This window comes from Balaenoptera musculus, chromosome 9 (genome assembly GCF_009873245.2).
Source record: "Balaenoptera musculus isolate JJ_BM4_2016_0621 chromosome 9, mBalMus1.pri.v3, whole genome shotgun sequence".
Taxonomy (NCBI): domain Eukaryota; kingdom Metazoa; phylum Chordata; class Mammalia; order Artiodactyla; family Balaenopteridae; genus Balaenoptera; species Balaenoptera musculus.
The window spans coordinates 90,669,771-90,694,014 of NC_045793.1; positions in this window are offsets into that span (position 1 = coordinate 90,669,771).

Below are 24,244 nucleotides of genomic sequence, written 5' to 3' on the forward strand. Positions count from 1 at the left end.
GCTAGGAGGTAGATTGGAGACCGACGTTCAAATGCCAGCCCGGCACCTCAGTGTGGCCTTGGGCAGGTCACGGCCCTCTCTGCCTCATGGTCTCCTCACCTGGACAGTGGAGATCATTGCACCTGCCTTGCCATCTCCCTGCACTGTGAGGATGAAAGGAGATGGGGAGGTCCAAGCACGGGTCGTGAATATGGGGTGCTTCCAGCTCCCTTAGCCATTTGTGTGACCCCCAGCCTGGCACTCAGTCTGCTGCATTTTATGTTTGTTCGTGGCATTGGCGGAGAAGCGATGAGCAGAGTTTTCCTACAATCTATTCCAACTAAGTTCAATGACTCCAGGTAGCACTCTAACCATGAAGACCTGTAGAACCATCCTGTTTGGGCACAGGAACACATTTGGGGAAAACAGGCACCTCTGCCTGAAAACCGAATTTCATCTTTGTTCAGGTCTTGATTAGGCATAGAGGTTGCATTCTCAGAAATTAGCCCCTAAAAGATAGGGATTTCAAGTCAAGCACGAATATTTGCTTGACTAGGTTTTCTAGTGCAACACCTCTCTTTGTCCCTTCCTTCCAGGCTTTATTTCTTGACTATGGTTCTTTCACCTTCTTTTTAAACAATTGGTCCTTTTATATCCCAGGCTTTCATGTAAAGCTCCTGCAAATCCTGTTTGGAACTAAATTGGATTTAAGGAATGTGTAACAGTCGTGTCCCCCAAACTCTGCTGCCTGGAGTGAAACAGGATCTTAATTAATAAGCGATGCAGAACAGGGCTCTCTGGGTTTACCCCAATGCGCTCTGTGGCTGCTCCAACTCCCCCATCAGTTGATCCCCCAAAGTCTGGGGTTCTTCAGTGATTATCGCACAGATACTGAGCACGGGGGCCCTGCTGCTACACGTGGCACCTGTCACTTGCCCCCTCACCTGCTTGCGCTCACTGGGCTGCCATCTCCACTGCTGCTGACGCCAGAAGTGGCTTTTTGAGGCATCCCCGCCAAGCTGGTGCCCGCCCCCATCCATGCCAAGGCTGCACCTGCCCAGGGTAAGGATGCTGACAGCTGCCTGGCCCTGGGCTGTTGCTGCTTTCTGTAACCTTGGGATGTTTGAGTGAAGAGCTAGTTTAGTTTAGTTTACACCTGCCTTTTTACTCCCTCACCTTAGGGCTCGTGCACAAGTCCCTGTGTGCTAGGTCGCAAGACATCCGAGTGACAGGCACTACGCCGCTTCTAAAATCCCACCAAGCCCCACCCCAAGCCCCACCCCCAATCCTGGCCCACTGCAACTGAACCCAGTAGGTGTCCTGCACTTTCTCACTCTTTCCTAGGAAAGAGCGAGTCTTTCCTAGGAGGTTCCTGTCCTTCGGGTACATAGAGCCATGGTGGGCCCATCCCACAAATCAGCCAGGTATTCCCAGACTTAAATCCTAATGGTAGGAGGGGTGCTAGCTAGCTTAAGTTCGGACTCCTGATACAAAGCAATGAACAAATGGTTGATACATTAATGAATAAAAGGGGAGGAAGGAACAGGGAAGGAAAAGGAAAATGGAAGAAGAGAGTAAAAAGAAAAAAATAGGTGGTTTTGGAAAGCAGATCTTAATCCAAACTCTAAACTCTCTCTCATTCAACCATGGTGGAGTGGGGAGGGTGGAGGAAGAGGTTATGGGGGGTCCCACCACTTCAGCACAAGCAACAATAGCTAAGTGTAGAAACACATAAGCAGATCAGAGGGCTAATGCTCCCTAAGGTTGAGTAAGGCATTTGCTCACTCCTGCCTCTCGGGACATTAGAGAATGCCTGGGAATGCAGATTAAGATCTGATCCCTTGTCAACTGATCACTCCGGTAAGAGAGCCCTGATGCTTGGGATTTCACCAAAACATCAAACTACAATGACCTCTTTTAAGCTTAATTTCAGGTATGCTGCTTCAGAGATGTATAACTTCCTGGAATAAGGATTCCAGATAGTCAAGCAATAAATTTGAGACGCTCGAGCCTCTTTAACACTGCCTTGTAGCTCAGCAACCCTAAATTAGCACAGCACCCCACATCCAAAGCCTGGAAAGGGCCAGAGGAAGAATATGAACCAATGGGTCCCTCTTTCTCAGTCTTGATGGTGAGTTACCGAGTACAGAGAGGACCGGGGAACAAACCCACAGGTTCCTTAGCTCCTTTGACCTGCTGCTTCACTTTGCAAGATCTAAGGCTTTTGGAGATGCAGCTGGGTCAAGTATCAGGTAGCTCTCCAGCACGGCCCACTCTGCGCATGCGGCGCCGTCGGTGTAGGAGCACAAAGTGAACGTGAACGTGAAGAGAGAATATGAGCCTGCCAAGGGGCGGCTTAACTGTCTGGATTCGGCCTGGCTGCAGTCCAGGGGACGCGTCGGCTGCAGGCCCCACCTCGCCTCTACCCCATCTGCCCTTTCCTTGCTCTGGCTTTGTATCAGCCCACCTTGCTGTGGGCCCTTGCATGCCTCATCCCTCTTCAAGAACAGGGGAAGCTCCACCTGAGAACGGATAGAGTGATCCAGTCCTAGGTGGCATTTGATAGTTGTTGGATGAATGAACAAGTAATGAATGAATGAATGAGCAAAAACCTGAGTCTAAGTGGATCTGGAGAGGCACATGGAAATAGCCAGCATGGCGGCCCTCCCCGCAGGCAGGTGCAGCTCTGGCCAGCGACACCTAAGGAGCGAGCGTGGACCACACTTCAGCCCCACTCACTCTGCTCGGCCAGACACCCTTCTCGTCTCTCCAGGAACCTCTTTCTCCCCTTCACCAAATGGCACAAACATCCACCTGGCCATGCAAGGCAGGAATCGGGGATTCATTCTGACCATCTCCTCCCCCCGTCTTCCATTTCCAAACAAATGGTGACCACCATGCTGGTTCCCCTCTGGAAACCCATCACTGCGGTCACTGTCCCTACTCTACTGCCACAGGTCATTACCATCTCTCCCCAGACTGACCGCCACAGTCACTTCCAAACCCAGCCCCCTGCTGCCATATGCAGCCAGCCCCACTCTGTCTCCCACTTTCTCTCACCGTGGCCAGAGGTGTCCCGAAGAGCACCGATGGGATCACATCCTCCTACCGCTTACCATCCTCCTGTGGCTGGCCTTTCACCTTAGGCAAGTTCAAGCGCATCCGTCTGACATAGAAGGCTGCTTACGATCCTCCCCCCGCTAGGTCCTGCAACTGCAGCCTCACCTCCCACCACATCCACGCAAGTTCCCTGAAAGCACTGACCCTTTCGCAACCCCTACAGTGCACCAGGCTCCCTCGCACCCCAAGGGCTTCACCCGGGCTATTCTCTCTGCATAACATGCCCTCTTCCCTTTGCACCATCGAATTGCTTCTCCATCCAGCCTTATGGGAATCTCTCTTCTTTTTGGGAAACTGCCTTGGTCCTTCCTCCCTTCCCCTGCGAGCTGAGTTAGGTGGCCTTTGTTCATACGCATTCTCTACACCCCTTAACACGTCTGTGTGCCTCTCCTGATCGCATTTCTGACACTTGCTCTCACGGTTCATTTTCTTGTCTGTTGCCCTCACCACCCCTGCAGCCCCACTGCCCGGCACCGTCCAGGCTCTGCCTATTACAGGGTCTGCAAGTGCTAATTGAAATGAAGTCAGTTGCAATGAAATGAAACCTTCCCAGGTTGGTACTGCCTGACTTCAATCCACTTAATCCATTATCATGGGTGAGCACTGACCATGGCAACATGCTAGGCCTGCTTTATTGCTTATGTCTGAATGCCATTTGCCTCGTTCTGCTTTCTCCATGGTTTATAAGCTTTTAAGACAGAGCGAACCCTATCTTCCAGTTCCAAATGATTTCTCAACCAAATTCTATTTGAGTTTTTTGTCAGACACTAGACATAAACCAAAGGAAATTAAGCCCATTCATGGGGTTGCATTTCATAGGCAAATAAACCTATTTCATAGGCAAATAAACCTTGTCCAGCTCTCTTCACCCAAGGGCATGACCTCAATGCATTTTTCAAATAAGCTACTCTCAAAATCTCTCTCCTGCCACCATTTACTTCATTCGAATCTAACTGAATGTGGAAGGGACCAGGACTGAGTGAAATATATGTGTTCATCTCATAGAGGTAGGAACCTTGGGTAAAGATCCTGGGACTCCTCTATTCACACCCCCTCACTCCCTGTACTTATTCACCTGACTCACATTTGGTTTTTGTTTAATTGCGCGTCAGGCGCTCTCCTGCAGGTATAAATCAGAGTTCGCTGTAACGGCAGTGGTGGCCAGTACTTGCATCATGTCTGCAGGTTACAGGGCACTTCCACGTGGAGCACCTCATTTAACTCTCATGTGCCCAAGAGGCAGGCACTATTATTGCCCTGACTGTTTTTTAGGTGAGGGTATCAGATGCCTCAATTTTCATCCTTCTCATCTGCCCACTTCCTCCAGTCACTGCCTCATCAAGCAGCTCTGCGCAGGGACTGCTGGGCTTCACTCAGGCACAACTGGGCAGCATCTGGCCTTGGGCCTGCGCTCCTGCTTCCTGCGCTAGCTGTCTCTGACGCCCCAGATGGGGGACCGGCGGCATCTACTGGAAGCTCATATATTGTGAAATAGGAATGGAGAGGCATCGGTCCTCAAGTGGTCTCCCCTAATCAGTGGCGGGTAGGCCAACAGATAAGCGCTCGTCTCAGTCACCCGAGACCCATTTCCTAGGGCTCCTCCCAGGGCCCACGGGCGCGGTGCCTACAGTGGTGACCGACTCAACAGTGCATCCTTGTGTTGGTTCTTTCCCTGTTTCACTTTCCATCCATCACTTCTACTCCTTGGGGTTTCTTCCCAAACAAACTACCTGTACACAAGCCTTTATACCTCCAGCTCTGCTTCTAAGGAACCCGGACTAAAATCACGAAATTAGATGACTCGCCGAGTATCCCAGAGTTCATGTGGAAGACTGTAATTTATAGTCAGGTCTTTGGATTCCCAAACCCCATGTGCCCTCCTCCTTCTCTTCCTCGCACTGAGAGGACTAATGTAGAAACAGAGTCTTGGATATAGAAACAACCAACTACAAAAGAGAGGTGTCAAGTCAAAAGTAGAAGCAAATGACTTTGGAGCAGAGAAATGTGACTGAGTGGGGTGGGTGTGTGGGGTGGTGAAGAAACGTTTCACAGGATAGGTACCCGGGAGGCCTCTCCTAATCACTCTCTCTGTACTCAGTGCCATCTGGTGTTTTCTCTGCCAGCAGATTCATTTCTTCTTAACACTTATCACAGGGTGTAAGTAAATATTTATTTCTATTTGTTTATGGGCTCTCTCTCCCAAGAGGGCAGGCACCATGTCTGTTGTGTTCACCACAATATCCCCAGCGCCTAGCACAGGGCCCAGGACATAATTGGCAATCAACAAACTGGCAAACTAAAAAAAATGAGACAGAGAAAATCAGACAGAGAAAGACAAAGATCATATGATATCACTTATATGTGGCATCTAAAAAAATGATACAAGTGAACTTATTTACAAAACAGAAATAGACTCACAGATGACTCAAGAGGGAGGGGGTATGGGGATATAGGTATACGTATAGCTGATTCACTTTGTTGTACAACAGAAACTAACACAACATTGTAAAGCAATTATACTTCAATAAAGATTAAAAATAACAAAAAAAAGAAAACAAACTCGCGGTTACCAAAGGGGAAGAGAGGGTGGGTGGAGGGATAAATTAGGAGTCTGGGGTTAACAGATACACAGCTACCATATATAAAATAGATAAACAACAAGGACTTACTGCCCAGCACAGGAAACTACATTCAATATATATACATAACTGAATCACTTTGCTGTACACCTGAATCACTGTAAATCAACTATACTTCAATAAAAAAATCAATCACAATTGGTGAACAAATCAATAAATTTGTTCCTGAATAAATGAACGCATGGTATTGTGGGCAAGGTGAACAGCATAGAGAAAGGCATGGAAGAGTAGGTGAATACAGCCTGTTCAAAGAATGTCTGCAGTTGTCTATACAGGGTGTATTTGTTTGAAGAGTGGGGAGGCCAGGAGTGGTCAGGGAAAATATTTCGTACAGTAACATTGAGACCATATAAGTACCCTGGCCACATTCTATGTGTTGGAAGATGATATTGCCTCTGCCTAAGTGATTATATAACTTGGGTTTTCAAATGTCTGCTATCACCCGCAGTCAGTGGCTTTCTTCCCCATTGGGCAGTTGGCGTAGGTGTTGGCAGGGCCTGATCTTGTTTGCAGGTATGGGGCACTGTGTGCCAAGTGGGTCTTGGATTATCTGCTGCTGTTGTCACCTGTTGTATTTTGTTCAGTTGGGTATTGGCAGAGGCTTTCCTAAGACTCACCCACTGGCCTACCTCAGAGTATCTGTTTTGGGGTCTTACTGCCCTTCATCCTCTGCCTTGCCTTTCTCACCTGAACCCTTACAGCCTTTAACACCAGCCTTCGGATCCTTAAAAATTATGCAAGGCGGTATAGGATACCTTCTTATTCATTTATTCACACACATATTAACGGCGTGCTGGGGGACAGACATCACGCCAGGTACGCGTCTCTCCTGGCTGACTCGTGATTCTATGCACTCCGCACTGTCCAAACGCCCTGTTCATTCTCTGATGCTTGAGATTCAGCACTGCATTCTCTCAGCCCTGGTTTGCTGCAGAGGGCTCACCACGCCTCAGTTCCTTTCCTGTGGACTGTCTGTACTTAAGGACCTTGCTACAAAAATATCAGACGATGGAAGAACTATTTCCCTGCTGTCCTGACCTCAGCACAACTTAAGCAACAATTAAAATATTCCAGCTATTCAGCAACCCTCAGCCAGTTTCCCTCCTCATTGGTGAAAGCCCGGTTAGATGCGGGTGGCCACGTGTTCCTTCCTGGCTCCTTGAGAGCCAAGTTAATTCCCTCCCCGTACTGACATTTCAGGAACCATGAAACTCACCTTTAGCACTGTTTATTTTTAGTGTCTCTGCATTTATATTTAGAAGAGAGGCTCTGACAGGCCTCTGAGAGCAGCAGTCCTGGAATTTTTGCTGGAGCACTCGAAGGCCACGAGAAAGAAAAATAAGTCATGCGTGTAACTCCCCGTTTATTTCCTGGAACTGGTGACACCGCACAGGCACATGTACCGAGACAGACAGGAGCAGCGGTCTGGACTCACCTTCAGTTGCTCAGACCTGGCCGTTCACCCAGCCTCCCAGGTGGCACACTTCTGTTGCTTCACTGGGGGGATCCTAGGACAAAGGAAGTCGAAATCGTGAGGACCAAGAGAGGTAAAACCACTAACAACTGCAGTAAAATCACTCCCAACCTGCAACTTGCCACATTTTCTTCTTCTTTTCTTTTCAGTCACTACAAAACATGTTCCTGTGTACTTTACAAATTTTTTAAGTATTATATGCATGCAGTAGAAAATTCAAAAGGAAGAATTTGTGAATTCCCTGGCAGACCAGTTGTTCAGACTCCTCTCTTTCACTGCTGAGGGCGCGGGTTCAATCCCTGGTCAGGGAACTAAGATCCTACAAGCCGCACAGCGTGGCCAAAAAAAAAAAAAAAAAAAAAAGGAAGCTGGAGAAAAAAAAGAAAAAGAAAAGAAAGGAAGAATTTGTAACATATATCATAGACAAAGGGTTAATAGTTCTAATGTTTAAAAAAAAACCCTCTTAGACATTGAGGGGCAAAGAACCAAAAACTTGATAGAAGAATGAGCAAAAGACATGAACAAACAATTCACAAAACATATGTGTATATTCCTTTAAACATATTAAAAGATGTCCAAACTCTCATTATTAGAGACATGTAACTTAAAATGCTATGGTATATTTCACAAATGGCATCCCGTTTCTCACCTACCCAAATGATGAAAATTTAAAAGGCATGACAACAAAATCTGTTGGGAAACACGTTCTTATACACTGGTGGCAGCAACTTGGTACAACCTGTATGGAAGGAGATTTGGCAAGATCGAACAAAACTACATATACACTTGCATTTGACCCAGAAATCCTACTTCTAGGAATATATCCTGAAGATAGTCCCAAGAACAGAAAAACACATCTGCACAAGTTTATTCATCTCAGCATTACTGTTAATTACGAAACACTGAAGACAGCCTAAATGCCCAAATGTGGGAGATCAGTGGAATGCATAAGATATATCCACACAGTGGAGTCCTACGCAGCTGGATAAATAAATGAGGGAGATCTCAGTGAACTGATATGGAGAGAGTTCCCGGATATATTGCTAAGTGGAAAAAGGAAACTGCAGAAGAGTGTCTGTACTAATATGCTACCTTTGATGTCAGAAAGAAGGAGAAATGAGAAAATATAAATGTATTTGCTCACGTAGGCAAAAATAAATACAGGGAGAATAAACCTGAAATCAGGATCAGTTACCTAGACAGGGTAGATGCGAACAAAGTAAATAAAATGCAGGAACTGAAACACAATGTAAGGGGGGGTTATATATCTCTGAGTATACCTTTCTGTAAAGTTCTGACTTTCAGAATCATAATAATGTTCCACATGCCAAAAAAATCACTAAATAAAATCAAAATGAAAGTATCATCAAAATATGGTGTGGGGAACCCCAAATAAAATATGAATAATAGCAACAAGTGAACCTAACTCTATTACAAATGAATAACATTATTTCCCATACTGTAGTTATTTAAGAAAGATATAAGAATTCTTTGATATTTTTTGCAACTTTTTTCTAAGTTTGACATTTTTTGAAAATGAAAAGTTAGAAAGGAAAAACTGAAGGGGGTGGGGAAAAAAGGAACTAACTTAAATAACTCTGGAAAAGAGTATTTTGGCTATATTTGTAAGGCTAAAGTAAAAAAGAATGGTACACAAACATTACATAATCTAGGTAGTAATTTTGTTTTTCCTGGAAGTATGGATTAGCAATTCTGAAGCTATTTTGAGTATTCTAGGATTGAGTAAATAAGTCAAATAAATTGCGTGAATAATGAAAGCCAAGTTTCTCACTGTAGTAGAAAGATTATAACTGTGAATAGAGGGAAGACTAGAATAAACTGTGCTGTGGGATTGGAATTAGAGATATCAATAGGAACTCGCGATTAATATGAACTCGATGTACACATATAGATCTCACAAATATAAACATTTGCAGATAGATGGATATAGAAATAGACATAGATGTGTGTATATGTGTATCTATATTCTTCGCTCTGTCTGTTGCAAGGGACAAGACGCAATGACACTCTAGCCCCAACGAGCACATTCAGTGACTATTCTCTCATTTAAAAAAAAAAAAAAAAAAAAAAAACCCTTGGAGAAATGGCTGATCCCAGGTCTGGACAGAGCAAATACAAGATGAGCCTAGACCATCTTGTGAGGTCAGAAAGTGAGGAAATGTTCCAAATACGATAGGGACAGGTCAAAGGACACATTGGCCAAATCCAAGGGGCTCCCAATAATCAAATCTGGGATAATATGGGCAACATAATAAATGACAATAGTAAGAGATTATAATGCACAGAATAAAATAAATATCCATGAGTCCATACTGACATAAATAAGTAAATAAGCAACTGAAGTGGGGGAAGGAAAACTCTCACAGCAGAATTCCAATTCATAAGTGTAGAAGGAATGATAAAAACAGAAGTTACTAATTTGCAAACACTACAGTATTAACTGTTGCAGACAAGAATCACCAACAGATGCTATAAATTACTGGGGTAAATATACTGAGAAAAAACCTGCATATCCTCAAAGTATATCCCCACAAAATAGGGGAAAAGAACAACTTTGTAGGGCAGAAAACTCACTTAACCATGTGACCAAAGTCAAGCTCACCAGTAATGAGACATATTGGCATCATGTGCCTCCTGATACGATGCACTGAGAAGAACACAGAACTGCTTCTGTGATATTCTTGCCAAAAATGCATTACCTGAATTTCTTCAGGAGGAAACATTAGACAAACTCCAACTGAGTGTGTTCTACACGATAAATGGATAGCATTCATCAAGGTCAAGGAAGACAAAGAAAAACTGAGGAACTATCCTAGATTGGAATAGATGAAGGCAACATGAAAACTTGATCCTGGAACATAAAAAGGACGCTAGTGGGACAACTGGTGAAATCCAAAGAAGGTCTGCAAATAGTTCATAGTATTATATTAAGGTTAATTTCCAGTACAGTGGTTATATAAGATGTAAAATTTGAAAAAGATACAAGAACTTTTTGTTTTCTTGCAACTTTTTTCTAAGCCTGAAAATTTTTCAAAATGAAAAGTTAAAAAGTAAACATAAATAAAATTTTAAAAGGAAGAAAATAGTATACAATGTTCCTGTCAACCTATTCTCCAGGAATCAATTTTCTCCCCAACAGATAGCTACTATTAACAACTTCTAGTATATACTTCCAGACATTTTCTATACAAATACATACATGTATATTCATCATCTGTGTTATGCATATATGTATTAGAGATCCTTCCATATAAGCATGTGGCATTCTTTTAATGCCTGTATAATGTTATATAGATTATATGTTACATATATTAATGTAATTATTGATGATCATTATGATGTTTCTAATATTTTGGTATTACAAACAATATATATTAATTTAACTAGTGATGGACATGTATGATGTTTCTGATATTTTGGTATTTTAAACAATACTACAATAAATGCTTCATTTTCCATACATACTAGTACTTGTAGTATAAATGTGCAGCAAAACAGATTCATCTCCAAAATATACAAGCAGCTCATGCAGTTCAATATCAAAAAAGCAAAAAATATATATATTATATATATATTATTCACGTAACTGCATACACATTTGAAATCTAGCCATGTTGCTATATGGGTCAGGGGTTCATTCCTTTTTATTGCAGACTAGTATTCTGCAAGTTTGTTTATCCATTTGTCAGTTGAAGTTCATCTGGATTGTTTCCCGTTTTTGATCATTATGAATAAAACTGCTATAAACATTCATGACCAGGTTTTTGTTTGAACATCAGCTTTTATTTATCTTGGATAAATACCTAGGAGTGGACTTGCTTGGGTCTCATGGTAAGTATATATTTACCTTTGTAAAAAACTGCCAATCAGTTTTCCAAAGTAGCTGTACCATTTTGCTTCCCTAATAGCAGCTTATAAGAGTCCCAGTTGCTCTGCATCCTCACCAACACTTGGTATTCTCAGTTTTCCCCCCATTCTAACAGGTGTATTGCTGTATTTCACTGTGGTTTTAATTTGCAGTTTCCTGATGGCTGATGATATTGTACATTTTCATGTGTTTATCTGCTATACTGTATATAAATCCCCTTTAAAATGTTCAAATCTTTTGCCCAATTTTTAATTGGATTGTTTGTTTTCTGAGAGTTCTTTATGTATTCTGGACATAAGCCCTTTTTCAGATGTATGTTTTGCAAATATTTTCACTCTGATGTGTCTTGTTCTTTCATTTTCTTAACTGTGGCCTGATGGTCAACTTGACTGGCCATGGGCTGCTCAGATTAAACATTATTTCTGGGTGTGTCTATGAGGATGTTTCCAGATGAGATGAGCATTTGAGTTGGTGGACTCAGTAAAATAGACTGTCCTCTGCAACGTGGGTGGGCATCATCTAATCCATTGAGGGCCTGAACAGGAGAAAAGGCAGGCGAAGGAGGAATTTTCCTCTTTTCCTTCCTGCCTTCTTGCTTGAGCTGAGACATCGATCTTCTCCTGTCTCAGTGCCCTTGGCTCTCAGGCCTTCAGAGCTGGACTGGAACCTACACCATCATCTCCCCTGGCCCTCGGGCCTTCAGACTTGGTACTGAGTCACCCCACCGGCTGGGTCGCTAGCTTGCAGATTGCAGACTGTGGGACTTCTCAGCCTCCAAAATTGCATACGCCAATTCCTTATAATAAATCTCTTCCTATGTATATATTCTATTGGTTTTGTTCCTCTGGAGAACCCTGACTAATACAGTGGCTTTCAAGTAGAATATTTTAATTTTGATAAAGTTGAATTTAGCATTTTTAAAATTTTCATCGTCTGTGCTTTTTGTGTCCTCTCTGAGAAATTTTTGCCTAACACAAAATCATAAATATATTCTATTTTTTCTTCCAGAAGTTGTTTAGTTTTAGGTCCCATTTAAGTCTATGATTCAATTTGAGTTAATTTCCCCTATGGTGTGAGGTACGGACAGAGTGCATTTTTATTTTATTTTTTTACATGTGGATGTCCAATTGTTCCAGCACCATTTGTGGAAAAGACTATTTCTGATCCATTGAATTATCTTGTCACATTTGTCAAAATCAATTGACTATTTATGTGAAGGTCTATTTCTGGACCCTCTATTCTTCTCCATTGAACTATGGTTTGTCCTTAGGCCAGTGTGACAGTGTCTTCGTTACTGTACCTTTATAAAAAAACCTTGAAATTAGGTAATGTGAGCCTTCTAACTTTGTCCTTTTTCAGAATTGCTTAGCTATTCAAGAACTATTGACTTTCCATGTACATTTTCGAATCAGTTCATCACGATATACAAAAAGACTGATGGGATTTTGATTGGGAATGTAATCTATAAATCAATTTCAGCAAAATTAATGTCTTAACAATACGGAGTCTTCTAATCCATGAACACAAGATACCTCTCCATCGGGCTTCCCTGGTGGCGCAGTGGTTGAGAATCTGCCTGCTAATGCAGGGGACACGGGTTTGAGCCCTGGTCTGGGAAGATCCCACGTGCCGCAGAGCAACTAGGCCCGTGAGCCACAACTACTGAGCCTGCGCGTCTGGAGCCTGTGCTCCGCAACGAGAGGCTGCGATAGTGAGAGGCCCGCGCACCGCAATGAAGAGCGGCCCCCACTTGCCACAACTAAAGAAAGCCCTCGCACAGAAACGAAGACCCAACACAGCCAAAAATAAATAAATAAAGATACCTCTGCATTAATTTAGTTCTTTTTCCTCATCAAGGTTTTATAGCTACTAATATATGACTTGTATATATTTTGTTAAATTTTTTGCTAAACACTTTGTTTTTGATGCTATTACAAACTACCTGTGATTTTTAATTCAATTTTCAATTAGTCACTGCTCGTAGATATACAATTGATTTTTGTATATTACTCTTGCATCCTGAGAAATTATTACAGGGTAAGTAGGGGTTGGTTACATGGGGTGGGGTGAGTCTGAAAAAGAGAGAACATCTCATGGGAAGGTACTGAGGCATGAACAAGATGCGGTGGGCAGGATGGTAACCCTAAACATTCCATCCTGATCCAAGTGTCAACAGTAAAGCAGGGGGTTAAAGGAGGTGGCAGGTTGTGAGGCTACAGGGGGGTAATTTATGGAGGGCATTTAAGCCAAGCTAAGGAGTTAAGAGGTTTGGAGTTCACTCTGTAGGGAGTGGGAACACCCCTGAAAAGGTTTTAAACCATCAAGTTCCATATCAGATTGTTTTAGAGGGGTCAAACTCACGAATGGTCATGAAAGAATGGATTTGCCTGGGGGAAGGGAGGAGAGTGATGAGAAAAATATTTGAGGTGGGAGATTGGCTAAGAGCTGTTAAAATAATTCAGGACATAAGAGGATAAGGCAGAAACTAAGGAGAATGAGGGCTGGGGAGTAGGGAGAGATTCCGGACACCCTGGCGGTTGAGTCCGCCAGTTTTGGTGTCTCTGCACTCAGGTGCCAGCCCCTCCTCATTGCCAAGAGGACCCCCATCCACGGATGCACGATAATGTCAAGTCTCTCTAAACTCAGAAATGTTCACAAATCTCGTGTGTTGCGCTGTCTGTAACTTATTTTTAAATATTTCAGCATAGGTACTGTGTAAAGTATAGGTAGGTACACCAGTTTTAATTCAAATCCGAGGGATAGTTAGTTATTATTTGATGGGTAGATATCATCTAGTCAAAAATAAATTCCACGAGGGGGTTAGTTAGCATTTGAGGTCAGTTCTCCAAAGGACATGGTTACCTTGTCACTCCCCATGTGAATATGTACTGGGGTGGGGGGTGACTAACATAACATAAAGGGAATTAGAGACACTGCTTCATTGGTGAAACTTTAGTACATATGGATTAAAGAGGAATCCTCAGCGTTGCATGAGTCAGGAATTTACAAGGGATTTAGGAGCCCTGTGTCAGGAACACGGTCAAAGACCAAATATTAGAACAAGAGATGCTCCTAGTATTCTTATCGCTCAGGAAGTGACAAGGGTCAGGAATTCTGTGCCAGGAACCAAGGGCAGAGACCAACACGTATGTTCTATGATCTCAGTTTCCCTTTGGGTTTGCACTCCATCACTCAGAGGATTCTGTCTGCTGATCCAACTACAAGTCTAGTGAATTCTCCTGCCACTAAAATGCTGTTACTTCTGGTTTGAGTGAACCTTTAGGCAGTGAACCTGCCTAAAGATGAGAGAGCTGGAAGCGAGTTGACTAGAAAAGGTGTCGCTGTGGTTGCCCTGCCTGCCAAGACAGGCTTGTCTGGGAGACCGGATTCCACCTGCTTTGATGGCAGCCCAGCTCCAGGCAGTGAGGCTGGGGGAAAGTGACCTAGAACTCTCACTCACCTCCAATCATTCCCTGTCTACGACCTAAGCCCAGGTAACTCAGATCAGTTAGCAAAGCATCCCTTCCTTTCAGAAACCTCCGAACTCCCAGCATTTTCCCCACAAAACTCTGCGCACATAGTCGGTCCCCTGGGCCAGTCTTTCCTGGGGCAGAGCCCTCTGGTCCTCTCAGCCCCAGGAAACCCATTTCCAACTCGCACCATCTTTCCTTCTGTGGGCATCTGCCACCCTCTGAACTGTCACAGCTGTCAGTGTAGCCCACTGTCATTCTCAGGTTATTCCAGGTGCTAATCTGTCCTCCCCAATTAGAGGACAGACTCTTAAAGGATCAGGACCTCCTGTCCCTTCATTCCTTCCATACTTTTTATACTACGGTTTGGCACTTACCCTTGCCTTTGGGACACACAGTCCTGCTGAACAAGGCAGACAGCTCCAGCCCTAACACAATGTCCAGTTTGGTGGGGGAGACGGACAAGAAAATGGGCAATTACAGTAGACCACAATAAGGGACAAAATAAACCCACTCGTTTATTCATTCGCTCATCCCACAAATGCACACTGAGCTCCTACTCTGTTAGCCACTGGGGGATATAACTGCCCAAGATAGAGCCTGTCCTCATCCATTCATAGTTCAGGAAGGGGAAGCCATGATTGGAGGGTCAGCTAGCCCACAGTCAGAAGGTGAGATGGAAGCTAAGTCCTAAAGGATGGGGAGCTGCAAGGTAAGGTTGATGCCCACTAATTACTTGGAAATGAGCAGTGCTCAAAGCTGCTGGGAACCTTCAGCTTCCCCTTCCCTCCACATATCTCTAATCCAGACTTTCTTACTGGAGAAAAATAAAACCAAGAAACAAACCACGATGTCTGCACATTTGTCACGTTGCACAGTGAGGGGCACCCCCGTCTCCAGGCTAGAGTTCCCCCCGGAAGTGCCTTCTGATGGCGGAAATTCCCAGAGAACCCATTAGCTTGGGGCGGGGGATATCTGTGTTTTCCCTTGAACAGTGGATGTTAGTCTTTCCCTGGAACCTGCTAAGAAATCCCAAACTACATTTATACTCAACCCACAGGAATCCCTTTCTCGTTGAAGTAAGAATGTATTTCACAAAACAGCTTTCTCAATGGGGAGGAAAAGAGCAAAATGTAACAAGACCACCCCTCAACCCATTACTCATCCCCATTTCCCCGGCCACATGGCTCCAGGCTCCTCTCCTGGTGCAAAGGTGGAGAAGGCGGGACGTGGACAAAGCCTGCACTCAGGCCACAGCTCTGGAGCGCCGCTGGGACTTCTACCGAGCTCCCTGTCTGTGTCACACAGTGTAGGGTGTTCCCACCACCCCACCCCCATGCCCGAAAGAATTCCGCTGTGTGAGGATGAATCGTCAGAATCTGCCAAAGTTTGCGGTGGGAGGGACCACCCACGTGGCCTCCGTGTCCTGGCTGTGGAGCTGTGGACTCTGGACTGCCCTCTTTGCACTTGGCAGTCTCTCAAGATCTTTGCCCAAGAATTGCCTTCCTGCAGGGCATGAAGTCCCAACGTGACTTGTTCCTGGTCATCCTTCAGCTCTGTCCCCACTGCTGGCACCGCTCAGGAGGAAGGGCAGGGCGGCTCTAACTCTCCAGACTGAGTCCTGCGTCACCCACACAACTACACAGCCCTACTCACAAAACTACTGGCATGAGAGCATACAACTGCTCAACACTGAGTGAACAAAAAATACTAATTTACATTTTCTACAGAATAAAATGATTTTTTAGAGGCGGTGAGACCTAGTTAGAGAGGGGGAAGCCGGCCTGAGAATAGAGTAGACGGGCTCAGTTTTACAAATCATTTCTTCCTCTGTGGTTGATCTTATACAGGTTAATGCCAAGTCTTTGTTCTTCCTTCAGTTTTAGAACTTTCCCTTCTGATCTTGCTTTACCTAAAACACATTTGAAAGGTCGAAGAAAAAGCCACTGATAATCCCAGCGTCTCAGGGGAGACAGTAATTTTTATCTCCTCTCATCGAGATAAGCTACCAGGTAGATATTTTGATTCTATCTCCTTTCCTTTCCTTTTTTTTTTAAGTCCCCCTCCTGGTGGTAGTACTAACAAGCCAGGAAATTTCTGTTTTCTTAAGACACTTTTTAGAGCATTAAAAAAAGAAAGTTTCTCCTTATGAGCCTCACAGCCTCCCCTTGTGGTGTGCAAAGCAGGTCTTACCCCCATTTTTCAGATGGGGAAACTAAGGCTCAGATATGTTACATAACTTAGCCAAAGTTACCCAAGTCGAAAGTGGGAGAGTCAGGTCTGAAACGTTTTCTTTTCTTTTTTTTACTCCATGCTCAAGATTTGTTTTGTTAAAATGAGCAGCAAAAAGGAAAAACTAAGGATCTGAATAATTCACCGTGGGATAATCAGCCCACTAAATAGGTTAACAGTTTGTTAAATTTTGGGTTTTTGATGTTTCCTTCTATTAAGATTATAATGGGCATGGAACCAAACATATCCCCACTGATGACCACACACACGGGATTACTTAGTACTAAAGTGAACAGCTGTTACCACGGAAACTTCTGAAAATATTACAGATCCTCGGTAGAGTAAAAGGGGCCCACAGTAGCATATGTTTTGATTTTCTAATGACTAGTCAGCTTAACTCAGCGTGTTTGTCCAGGTTTTGCCCTCAGACATTTCAAAACATTCTGCAGTTAGCTCAAGAGACAACGAATGATAGCTGTTAAGAAGGTTCCTCAGTGCTAGGAACCCTCGGGAAAATCCTCTCTAATTAAGATGAAAGATGCAGGCATGTAGGCCCTGCATCTTGGAGAAGACAAGGCAGGACAGAGGGATGGAAAGCAGGAGTGTTTGGAAAATGTGGGGAGGGACATCTTTGCTGTGGAACAAATTCAATCTCCATGCTCCTTGGCTGAGTAGAATACAGGAGCTCGCTTCCATGGCTCTCCCCACCCCTGGAGCCCGGTCCCCTCTCTGGCTGTCTGGAAGACATTCTACTCATCCTCTTTGGCCCCAGGTTCCCTGTAGAAGGAGGTATCAGTAATATTTTTCCAACCAGTGACTTTCTGCACCAAAGCCATCGTTTCCCATCCACTCGCTTATAGGCTTATGAGTGACTGGTCTCTGCACCAGACAAGACCCTGCAGCTTCTCCCTTGGTGCTTTCTGGAAATTTATTTGTGAAATAACATTCTACCCACCATTTATTCCGTTCTCTGCACAAAGAGATTACATTAAATGGGAAAGACAGATGTAAAATCCTATCCTTTGTGTATCAATGGTACGAGTTCCATTGGAGGAGGCTCAGCGCAGGGTGCCAACGTCAGACAGGCAGGAACACCACAGGCCCACCCGAGAGCATCAAGCAAGGCATACAGAACGGGGCGTCTGCCAGACACAGGCAGGGAAGAGCATTCTGGGTAGAGGGATCAGAGTATGCAAACTCAGAGACCTAAAAAAATGGCATGTTTGGCAGACAGCCAAAATATGTCTATGTTGTTAAATTAACACGTGTCTCTGTGTGTGTGTGTGTGTGTGTGTGTTACATTCTTACACACACTGTAAGGCTGGTTGAGGGCCAGGTTGGAAAGATATTGTGTGCTGTGTCTTGGAGTTTGCATTTGATCCCGCCCCAGTGAGGTGGGCTTTTAAGCAATAGAGTGACATGGTCAATTCTGAGGTCTCAAAAGGTTACTCTGGTGGCAGAGGGTTGGAAGAGGAAGAGACTGGAGGCAGGGAGGCCAGGGGAGCAGTTGTGGGATTCATGGAAATGACAGAGGACACCAAGACCCGCCAAGGTGGGCAGTGCATCAACCATGACAGTACTTAGGGGCACTAACAAGGAAGACACCATTGTAAATAATCCAACTGACTGACAAGGACAGAGGGCTGAATATCCCTGAGTGCCGGGAGTCATATCTGGGGCTGCCGTGAGAAGCCCCTGCGAGGCAGGGCTCAAACAAGCTGTGTGTTCGGGAAGATCAGTATAAAGTGGGCAGAGAGTTTTGTGTTTTGTTTTGTTCTTTGAACAAAGAACAGTAAAGCAGTTACTTAAGAAAGGCCTTCAAACCACTGGGCTTTTTATCAAGTGTAACTTCTGAGCAGAGAGGTCTACCACATTGGGACTGATAAGGTAGAGGCAGGATATTTCTTTATATCACTTTAGCTGAAGACTTTAGCAATTCTCTATTGCTTTTGTACTAGTTTGTTTTGTTTTGTTTTGTTTTGTTTTTTTCTCCTGCAATTAATCTGCCACCTCGTGGCCTAATGAGAAATTTCAGTTTTCATAGATCAGAGAGGGAGGATGGATGAAGTAGGAATCAATATTCTTTTGGTCAATATAAGCACCAGCACACTACTGACCGTCATGAACGATACATCAATACAGGAGTGCCTTCCTCTGACTATAAAATGCCCCTCTTACCTGCTATCCTAAAAGCATTTTGTCATTTCCCAAGAATTCATGGAACAATAAGAATATGAATCATAGACACTTCTTACATCTGTATGCTTTTGCCTTCATAAAATGAAAACTAGAATATGGTCCTTATATTTTAATGGGAAGCGAAATCGCCCTAAAAGCTACAAAGTGCCCTAAGAGTACTTTCAACATATAAAATAGTGCTAAAAAATAATAAGGTGAATTTACAAACAGATGAAACCTGGATCCTGAGCAAATACTCATTAAACTAAAATAAAAAGTGAACACAAGCTGATGAATGGAGCCCCTTTTCTCTGGCTGAGTCATAATACCAGTGTTTAATAATTGATCTTCTTGAGAAACTGAGAGGACGCTTGTGTGGGAGTTCTGTGGTCCTTGAATAGAATCACTTGTTAGATTCTACACAAAACAAATAAACAAGGGCCCCATCCCAATATGTCCCCTCAGTCAGGAGTGCAGTGCAGCAAGGTGGTAATAGGGTCAGCCCAGGGTTCTGCTGCCCTCTGCTGTGTAGACCTTTAACCTTTTAGTTACTGGATAATAGTGAAGCCAGGAGGGGAGTCCCAGAGAAGGGATAGGGCTGGGGCACTGGAGAGCCAGACTACTGCACACTGGCTGAATTTTAGCCCTGCCCTTAGTTCAACCTATTCTCAACCTCAGAAATGCTGCCTAAAGAAAGATGTCTTTCATTTTAATTGAGAGATAATTGCATATTACATTATATTTTTTCAGGTGTACAACATAATGATTTGATATTTGTGTATATTGCAAAATCATGAAAGATGGTTTTTAATAGTTACATTCTTCTAGCACAATATTTACAATATAAAAGTCATTAATGCAGATGTGGCCAAAGTTTATTTTTGCTCTATTGTTAAGGAGGGGTGTCCAAAGCCAATTAAACGCATAAGATTTTTAAAGGATGTTTCAGCCATCTAGTTGCTAGTCATTTTCCTGTTTCCATTTCTACATCTTCATTTTAATCTGACCACACAACTATCATTAATTCTAAAAATATTTTCAGTCAATCCTCTTGTTTTCTAGGTCTGATCATATTGTTCATAATGATAGTTTAGTGTCCTCCTTCCTAAGAGTTATTTTTCAAATTTGTTATATATCTTAAGGAATTGGTACATAAACTGCATAAACTTCTTCCTGAATTTGGTAATAGTTTGTTAACAACAAGTGTCAATTACGCTTTAATACATGAAAGAAATGCAGTTTTGAAATATCGTATGCTTTTTTTTTTTTTTTTTTTTTTTACTAATTTAGAATACTGCCTTCCCCCTGAGTCCATATGATGATATTGATGATTGTTGATGACGATGATGATTATTTTTACTCTATTTGCAATGTATCAAAGAATGTGAGAGCTGGAAGGAAACTGAAAGGTAATTGAGTCCACTCAGCTGCTGTTTAAGTCATGTCTGTGCTGAAAACTCAGTTTGGTTTTGATCTGTTCTGCATGCACACTGATGGAGAGGAAAAGGGAACCGATTAATATGTAGAGAATTATGGCAATTTTATGCAAATGATATGGAAACAAAAGTGATCACTTTTGTGATTCCAGAGGTAGAAGAAGCTGAGGCGGCAGGCATGGCTGGAGTTGGTTGGGTCCGGAAGGCTGGGACAGAGGTAGGTTGGCTGGAGGTGCAGGTAACAAAAGATGAAGGAAATCAGGGTAAGAACAGCATGCAACCAGGAGAGCTAAGGGGCAAACACCTTGGACTTGGGAAAGACGCAAGGTAAGTACAAGCCTCAAGCACCTATCTTAGAGTTTATGATCTGTTGGGAGGAGTGTGCAGATGAGGGGGGAAGTGTCACAGATTCTGCTCCCAGGAGTGTAATGAAGTGAAAAATTGGGTGGTGACCTGGAAAGTGGTGTAGACCAGTAGTTCTCAACCTTGGTTGCACATGTGAGTTACCTGGAGAGCTTTGAAAAACCCTAACGCCCAGGTCCCACACCTCACTCTGGGAGTGGAATCCAGGCACCCTATTTTTTTTTAAAAGCTCTTCACATGATTCCAGTGTGTAGCCAAGGTTGAGAATCCCTAGTGTAGAAAATAGGAGATTTCTACCCCCAGCAGGTAGAAAGGTGATGTCAACTTAGAAGATTAGATGTGATACGGCTATTGGCCTGCCCTTCCCAGCCCCCTGAAAAGAGGTACTCCAACCTGCAAGCTCCGCTTTAAGTAGCACTTGATTTATTTCTGAGCAAGCCCTGGGCTGTGTTAGGAGCTCAGTTCTCATCGACCGGTGGGAGGGCGGAGATTAATTTCGCTACCCTTGACGTACACTTCATTCCCAGGGCACCCCCAGTCTCAGAGAACTACAACCTCTCCTTCCTCCCAGTGTCCTCCTGACTGACGTTTCTGGTTTCATTCCTACACCTGCCGGAACTCGACTTGTGCTCAGCACATCAGTCAACGTTACTGGGACCCCCTTCTCCCTAGAGCTAGATTGTGGTCCCTCGTCACTGGCTGCTAGCTGAGGGCCTCCTGCAGCCTGACGGACCTCTCCACTGGATCACCAGATCGGACACATCTGGTATCAATTCCAGCATGGAAAGCGCTGAGGTCCTGGAATCCTCTGGGACGAGGGCATTTGCACGGCCAGCCCTTCCCACTGGGGCCATCCTACATCTGAGTAATTTCCTAGAGACCGAACGTGCCAGGTCTCAGCTGCCCCCCTTTTCCTCCTGGCCCACCGCTCCCTCAAAACTAAGGCCAAATGGTCAGAGCTCAAAATCATGCCACCCAGCTGGTGGGAGCGTAAAATCTGAGCACTCCTGGCAGTGGTGGGGTGGTGTCAGATGCTTTGGTGACTGAGAAATCTGTGGGAAGATGCTTGAAGATCAGTGAACTCATCACCGGGAGTCACCACAAAGGCTTCTGAAGGAAAGAAAAGGATGGGGGCAATGGGATGCGAGTTACGAAGGTAACAGAATCGGAAAGGAGAGGCGTGCTCTGCTCAGAGAATTGTCTAAAGCAAACGTAGGGCAAGCAAGGTGCCGATGGATCTACCCACATCCACAGCAGACACGGCTCACTGATTGCAAGATTCTTCCCTGCGGCACCTGGACTTGGATTTGAAATCTGTCTCGACACAGCATTCCAAGTATTCACCACAAATCAATCAGAGCTGTCATGCAAGCTGAAAACTATGAGCCACCCTGGATCTGAGTGAAGAAGCACCTTGCTTCTTCCTAAGCCACCGACACAATCTAGGCACGTGCGGGGGAGGGGTGGTCCGAACAGGAAACCAGAGAGAAAGGCTGTGCTATGGAGAAGCAAGCTCATTTTTTCAAGGTCCTGTAGTATTTAACACCTTCCATTTAGTTATGGCCAATCCACACAATTCTTTCTTTCTTCTAATTCTCTTTTTATACGTAGTGCCATTTCCTCTCAGCACAGTCTCTCCCGTAATCCCCTCCCCCTCTTTTTGTTTTCTCCTCCAAACTGACCCGTGTGCTGTGGAGCTGAGAAAGGAACAGGCTTCCTGGAAGTCCCTCCTGACCCGCAGGCAGCCCGCCAGGTCGAGGCTGTGCACAGAAAAGGCGGCTGCGGAGCCGTCACGGGATTCAGGAGCGCCTCCCGATGCTGAGTGGCCATTCGTGCCTCTTAGAATCTGGGTTGTGATCCTGTCCCAACCCCTGCAAATGCTTTAGGTTCTGCGGGCACCAAATGTTCCCTGAGCGTGTCCTTTTTCTCAAAGTCAAACAAAAACAGAAAAAAAACCCCAGGAGGTTGTTTGTTTCACCCAGCCCCATGGAAGAGAAAGGACATCCAAGTAGAAACATTTTGCCACCATGTGGAGACGTGGGACCAGCCTCAATCAGGAATAACTGCTAGGCTGTACTAGGTAATTTCTAAAGGGATGGTAAGAGCATTGAATTTAATCGAACCACCCCCCCCATCCCGACCCTGAACTGCCCTGAAACCTATCTTTCAGCTTCTAATGTTTGTTTTTCTTTCTCTTCTATGGGGTTGAGCCCCCGTTTTCTTCCCAATGTAATATATGTATTGGTTTTGTATAGCGGGCATTCTAGTATCTGGTGAATTGAATTATGTGCTTTAATTGTCTGGGTCCTACACTCCAACCCTGGAGAGCTTTCTGCCACCATTCTCCCAGTTACCGCCATTCTCCCAGTTACCGCCATTCTCCCAGTTACCGCCATTCTCCCAGTTACCGCCATTCTCCCAGTTACCGCCATTCTCCCAGTTACCGCCATTCTCCCAGTTACCGCCATTCTCCTAGTCGTCCAAAACTGAACCCTCAGAGTCATCACGGATGCTCCTTTCTTCTGAATCTCTGGCATTTAACTGCCTCAATGTCCAATAGATTCTCCTCTCGAAATGTCTCTGGATCCACTCCTTTCTCTTTCTATCCACGACCGTCCCCTTGTCCTTATCTTCATCGCTTCATCCTTGGATTACTGCAGCCACTGGTCTCACACACCCTCCAGCTTCAACCCCGCCACTCCCAGACCAGTATTCCTAGCCTCAAAATTTATCTTTTCACTACCATATTCAGTAACCTCTAATGGAATCCCAGGCTGACATTCAAAGCCTAAAACTCTCTGGGCTACTACGCAAACCCTCAATAATCAGTCACACATTGCCTATGGACATGATTTCTAACTATTTCTCAATGGTGCGCATGTGCTCCAAAAATCATGTTTACACACACACGCACACACACATAGAGTAAGCCTTTGCTTGATGTACAAGTGGCTTTCTACTTGCATTTTAGCATCAAGCAGGGGTTCAAGTGAGAGCCTGGAAACTTTGCATGCTCCAGTAAGACTTCCCCACCCTCACCTCACCACTACCATCACGGCGATTTCCATTCTGCTTTTGAATTGATGTTTTCTATTTTTTTCATTGGAGTATAGTTGCTTTACAATATTGTGTTAGTTTCTACTATACAGCAAAGTGAATCAGCTATATGTATACATATATCCCCTCTTTTTTGGATTTCCTTCCCATTTAGGTCACCACAGAGCACTGAGTAGAGTTCCCTGAGCTATACAGTAGGTTCTCATTAGTTATCTATTTTATACATAATATCATGAATTGATGTTTTCAGTGAATACATTGAAAACAATGCATTGTTTCCTTTTAGCATTGTTTGTGTTTATACCCTCAAAATATGTGTAAGGTACCAAAAGAAAAAAGCTGTCAGTGTAGAATTATGCACTAGGATAAGGAGACATTAGGAAGAGAGGAGGGGGTGACAGCAGCAT